The 6,821-nt window shown below is 42.5% G+C and overlaps 1 protein-coding gene across 3 annotated transcripts in view; it reads right to left on the reverse strand.

Annotated features, from left to right (window-relative positions):
* LOC135476252 (neprilysin-like) overlaps positions 1–5,629 on the reverse strand; it is a 48,697-nt gene extending 43,068 nt beyond the window's left edge. Inside the window, exon 1 of one of the 3 annotated variants that reach the window (XM_064756214.1) lies at positions 5,537–5,629. The gene's annotated coding sequence lies outside the window, so the exon portion shown is untranslated. Of the gene's footprint in view, positions 1–5,446; positions 5,476–5,536 lie in introns of those variants that run through there. The other 2 variants (XM_064756212.1, XM_064756213.1) reach the window with 2 other exon arrangements.
* Positions 5,630–6,821: the final 1,192 nt, after the last annotated feature.

The following is a 6,821-nucleotide window of genomic DNA, read 5'->3' on the forward strand; positions in this document are numbered from 1 at the left end:
CTAGACATGACGCCCCACCCAATCACATTGTACTACCACTAGACATGACGCCCCACCCAATCACATTGTACTACCTCTAGACATGGCGCCCCACCCAATCACATTGTACTACCACTAGACATGACGCCCCACCCAATCACATTGAACTACCTCTAGACATGGCGCCCCACCCAATAACATTGTACTACCTCTAGACATGACGCCCCACCCAATCATATTGTACTACCTCTAGACATGGCACCCCACCCAATCACATTGTACTACCTCTAGACATGGCGCCCCATCCAATCACATTGTACTACCTCTAGACATGGCGCCCCACCCAATCACATTGTACTACCACTAGACATGGCGCCCCACCCAATCATATTGTACTACCTCTAGACATGGGGCCCCACCCAGTAACATTGTACTACCTCTAGACATGACGCCCCACCCAATCACATTGTACTACCTCTAGACATGACGCCCCACCCAATACCTCTAGACATTACGCCCCACCCAATCACATTGTACTACCTCTAAACATGACGCCCCACCCAGTAACATTGTACTACCTCTAGACATGACGCCCCACCCAATCACATTGTACTACCTCTAGACATGACGCCCCACCCAATCACATTGCACTACTTCTAGACATGGCGCCCCACCCAATCACATTGTACTACCTCTAGACATGGCGCCCCACCCAATCACATTGTACTACTTCTAGACATGGTTCCCCACCCAATCGCATTGTACTACCTCTAGACATGACACCCCACCCAATCACATTGTACTACCTCTACACATGGCGCCCCACCCAATCACATTGTACTACCTCTAGACATGACACCCCACCCAATCACATTGTACTACCTCTAGACATGGCGCCCCACCCAATCACATTGTACTACCTCTAGGCATGACGCTCCACCCAATCACATTGTACTACCACTAGACATGGCGCCCCACCCAATCACATTGTACTACCTCTTGACATGGCGCCCCACCCAATCACATTGTACTACCTCTAGACGTGACGCCCCACCCAGTAACATTGTACTACCTCTCGACATGACGCCCCACCCAATCACATTGTACTACCTCTAGACATGACGCTCCACCCAATCACATTGTACTACCTCTAGACGTGACGCCCCACCCAGTAACATTGTACTACCTCTAGACATGACGCCCCACCCAATCACATTGTACTACCTCTAGACATGACGCCCACCCAATCACACTGTACTACCTCTAGACGTGACGCCCCACCCAGTAACATTGTACTACCACTAGACATGACGCCCCACCCAATCACATTGTACTACCTCTAGACATGACGCCCCACCCAATCACATTGTACTACTACTAGACATGATGCCCCACCCAATCACATTGTACTACCTCTAGACATGACGCCCCACCCAATCACATTGTACTGCCACCAGACATGATACATCATCCAGTCACATTATACTGCCATTAGACATGATGCCCCACTCAATCACATTTTATTGCCACCATATATGACGCCCCACCCAATCACATTTTACTACCAGCAGACATGACGCCCCACCCATCACCTCGTACTGCCACCAGACCTGACACCCCACCCAATCACACTGTACTACCACCAGACATCAGAACCAAAACATTTACACTACAATGGCGTCGGACCTACCGGTAATTAGCATTTGCCTTATGATGGGTGGCAAAGTCGTCAACTTTATTTTATTTTTTTCTCTATTTACATCCTGGTATGTAACACTGACGCCCCATCCAAACACAGTACTCTGATATTAGGCTCGACAGCCCACCCAGCTAAAGTATACTGACAGCAAACGTTACGTCCCACCCAGTCACAGTATACTGACATTAGACATAATGTCCAGTTACAATATACTGACACCAGACATGACCCCCTCCACTCCCCCCCCCCCACTCCCCACTCCCCACTCAATCACAGTACACTGACACCAGCCTTTAAAGCTCAGCCAGTCACGGTAAGCTGACACTGATATCAGACATGGTGCTCCACCCAATCACATTATACGCCCCACCCAGTCACAGTAGAATCATATAGGACAAGACGCCACAATCAATCACAGTACACTGATATCAGTCATTACGCCCTACTCAATCTCAGTACACTGATACCAAACATAACGCCTCGCCCAATCAGAGTACGCTGATAAAAGTCATGACGCCCCACCCAGTCACAGTAGAATCATATAGGACAAGACGCCACATTTAATCACAGTACACTGATAACAGTCATTACGCCCTACTCAATCTCAGTACACTGATACCAAACATGACGCCTCGCCCAATCAGAGTACGCTGATAAAAGTCATGACGCCCCACTCAGTCACAGTAGAATCATATAGGACAAGACGCCACAATCAATCACAGTACACTGATATCAGCCATTATGCCCTTCTCAATCTCAGTACACTGATACCAAACATGACACCTCGCCCAATCAGAGTACGCTGATACCAGTCATGACGGTACACTCAATCACTGTACACTTATATCAGTCATAAAAACTCAGCCAGTCACAATAAGCCGACACTGATATCAGATATGGCGCTCCGCCCAATCACATTATACTCACACCAGACATGACACCCCACTCATTCAGAGTATACCGACACCAGACATGCCCCTTAAGTTCACCCCCACTCAGTCACAGTACACTGATACCAGACATAAAAACTCAGTCAGTCACAATAAGCCGACACTGATATCAAATATGGCACTCCAATCACATTATACTGCCACTAGATATGACGCCCCACCCAGTCACAGTTGAATCATATCAGACAAGACGCCCCACTGAACTACAGTACACAGATTCCAGACATAGCGCCTCACCCAGCCACAGTGTAATTGCGCCGGGCGAACCAGCAATGAGCTAGCATCTCCCTTATACAGAGTGGTAATTTTAAAGGTTCTACAGATCACGAATCTTTCAATTTTCTTTGTGTTTATAATGGGGTAATTAACATGATTACAAACAAACAGGTTTTGTAAGATGATGTGGGTGCATTTTGTAACTTAGAGTCTTCTGTTCATCCACATACACTCAGTAACATGATTACAGACAAACAGGTTTTGTAAGATGATGTGGGTGCATTTTGTAACTTAGAGTCTTCTGTTCATCCACATACACTCAGTAACATAAATAGGGGAAAAACAGCATGTTGAGTCTTGAGTGACTTGGGCCGACGGCATAGGTGAGAAGTTTTGTATTTTTAAACTATTGAAAAGAATCTAGCTAAAAAAAGCACTAATATAAAAGTTCGGTATTTCCCAGCGTAGTAGTATAACACAAGGAAAAATGTTATGTGTGCCATGAAGCCATGGGTGAGAATGTTTTATTCTTTTCAAAGTGTTGACAAGCCCCTAAACTGGTTGCTGGAACTGGTCTTGAAAGCTAGATTTACATATCTATAGAACCTATGGAGGGAGTGCCATAATGACAAACCTATACCCAGTATTTCCTAACCATATACAGACTATGCATTAATCATGTAAGTCACGCATTTATAGATGTTTACCTGTGACTACGGTTTGCCACTCCACATCAGTCAACTGGCTCGCACACCAGAATTATTCTAGTGTTCCAGGCAAAACATATTTGACTATATCTTACATACGCGCCTATCATTGATTTAAATATAAACCTATACGCCTACACATTGAATATTTTTAATATTCACCTTGCAGTTACGTATATTTACTGTAATCATTACTCTATACTACCCTATATTGATTTTAGATTTCACCCTTTACATCTATATATTCATCATAGGCATTATAATGCATTATCTTTCATATAAACGTACAAATTCATTTCATTATCGCCATACACACCTACATATTCACTTTCTGTTCCCCTACATGAACATTTCACATGAATCATTTCAATTTTTAACCTAGACACCTAAATATTCATTTTGATTTCCAACAAAGACACCTAAATATTCAGTTTAATTTCCAACCCACACACCTAAATCTTCATTTTAATTTTTAACACATACACCTAAATACCCATTTTAATTTTCAGCCTGCGCACATAAATATTCATTTTAATTTTCACGCTACACACCTTAATATTCATTTGAATTTTCAACCTACACACCTAAGCTACACTCCTACATATTCACTTTACATTCATACCACGCTTCTGCGTTGTGGGGAGAACTTTGATCAGGCACAGGGCAGGTCATGACAAAGATTTTTAAGTTTTATTTGTTGCTACCCCTCTGAACGGCTAGAGCAACAACAGGATGGTTTTGGTGGTTGTCATGGCTGTTGTCCTCGGTATGAGACTTCAGTGACGACGGCATAGACTCGTCCGCGGCCTGCAACGGCATACACCCTGGGCAAAACCATTGTGTCTAGACAAATGGGGTACCAGTATATATAGTCACTGACTTCAGTTCGAACGAGTATTAAACTGATGGCAAATGCAGCTGTTGAAAATAATCTGAAAAGCGTTTGTGAAAACATTCATTGGTAACGCTCTGCTTGTAATCGTCGACAAAGACATATTTCTCACCGCGAAATACTGCCGTCAAGTGTTGTTAAATATCGTCTGCATCACATTGGTTTGTACATGTACGCGTTCGATCTTTCTGTGACGTAATTGCTTTCACCGGGAATGAAATATATAGTTGTAAATCGTCTACCGTATTCTAAATGTGTTTAACCTTTCTGTGACTCCATGACTTCAGAACAGCTTTTAGAATGGAATGAATTAACAATGTCACGCGTCGTTGTACTGTACAACCAGCATGTGATATCTATCAGGCGCACCAAAGGCAGTAAAACTTGAGATTGATAGTCTACTAGGTAGGTAGTCTTCTACCTCGTCCACATAGGCAAAATTAGATTGTGTTCCTTATAAGTAATACGAACATGGTCGAGGGTTATAGGATGGACTGTAGATCGGGGCAAAACGGACAAACGGACCGCTTTGCGCCAAGTGGTTTTAATTTTTTTTAAAGTTGACGCATTTCAAAAGAAGCTCACCAGTCGTATGCCTCCTGGTTGTTTTTTAGCTTGATGATATGGTGATAAAAACTTATACAACTTTGCAATTATATGCACCCACAAAATCTTTAAGCATTGGCTTAAAAAAATGTTTACCATGGATCAAACGTGATCGAAACTTTGTCCGACCTCTAGGATAACTGTTTGTCGACATTTATCATTGACTGCAACGTTTATATTGTACAAAAAGCTATATCTAAGACTAGAAATGACCGTGAAGACGATACGACAAATAACATAAGTCCGTTTTGCCCCCTAAAATGTTCACCGCTGCTCTAACTTAAAATAAAAAACCCTCGCATAAACCCTGCCACTCACGTGTAACTTTCAACATAAGCCTATTGTTTTACATCTTTAACTCAAGTACAGCTTTAAACTTCTAACCTGGATTTCTTACCTTACCTAAAATTATCAAATATATGGATACTTCTTACATTTGCTGCACGTAACATATAACTGCAAACAATGTTTTTTTAGCTTCACCTACCTTTACGACTTCCCACTTCCTGGTGAACATGGGACCACACTCAATCCTGCTAGACTCCAGTATTATCTATAATGTATGTGGAGCATGAAGAAATCTTTGCCGTTGGATCACCAACCAGAAACGAGGAAATACGAGTGCACGCGCAGAAAGCAGGATTTGGCCTACATTTTTTTGGCATTGCTACTACCCATAATGGGCCCCCTAGTCGACAGGCATTTACATTTCATAGCGTAGTCTATGTACAGTCTATGTAGATGTCTCTCCAAACAGGATATTGTTCAAATCAGATGCTGGATGCAGTTTGACTGATTTAAGTTTGATATTTAATTAATGATAATAGAAATGATTATATTAAACCACTGTGAAACTATGTTCCTATTGCTTGGTCATATTTATACATATACCTACATATACACACATTCCAACGCACTCACGTGTGTTTAAGTATTTGGAAATAACACTGTATGATACAATATGAACGGGCCAGTATTGCGAAACATTTCATGCGAAACATCAGTTGCGCGTACCCTACATCCCCCTTCATTTCCCGCACCCTAAAGGCGACCCTGTTTTCAATGTTTGTTATATGATCTTGTGCCCAGGGGATAGCACAATGCATGGACAATAAAGGGGCCATTCTATACATGAAATTGTATCGCCTTCACAGTTTTGCTGTGCGGAAATTTCAGGCAAAATTGCACTGGCAGTGAACAATAGCTCACACAAATCTGGCAGTGAACAATAGCCTACACAAATCAGGCAGTGAACAATAGCCTGGACAAATCTGACAGTGAACAATAGTCCACACAAATCTAGCAGTGAACAATAGCCTGGACAAATCTGGCAGTGAACAATAGCCTACACAAATCAGGCAGTGAACAATAGCCTGGACAAATCTGACAGTGAACAATAGTCCACACAAATCTAGCAGTGAACAATAGCCTGGACAAATCTGGCAGTGAACAATAGTCCACACAAATCTAGCATTGAACAATAGCCTGGACAAATCTGGCAGTGAACAATAGTCCACACAAATCTGGCAGTGAAAAATAGCCTACACAAATCTGGCAGTAAACAATAGCCAACACAAATGTGGCAGTGAAAAATAGCCTACACAAATACCTCTGAAAAACATTCCTGACTTATTTTAAGTCACTTACTCAAACTTACATGATTCTTATTTCCGAGTGAACCCAAATCTATCATCGGAAGTGTTCGGGGCTGATCGTTAATAAACAAACATTCCCGATAATTGGACAGATCAGAGCATTACTAAACGTATGAG

Source organism: Liolophura sinensis, chromosome 10 (assembly GCF_032854445.1).
Source record: "Liolophura sinensis isolate JHLJ2023 chromosome 10, CUHK_Ljap_v2, whole genome shotgun sequence".
NCBI classification, from domain to species: domain Eukaryota; kingdom Metazoa; phylum Mollusca; class Polyplacophora; order Chitonida; family Chitonidae; genus Liolophura; species Liolophura sinensis.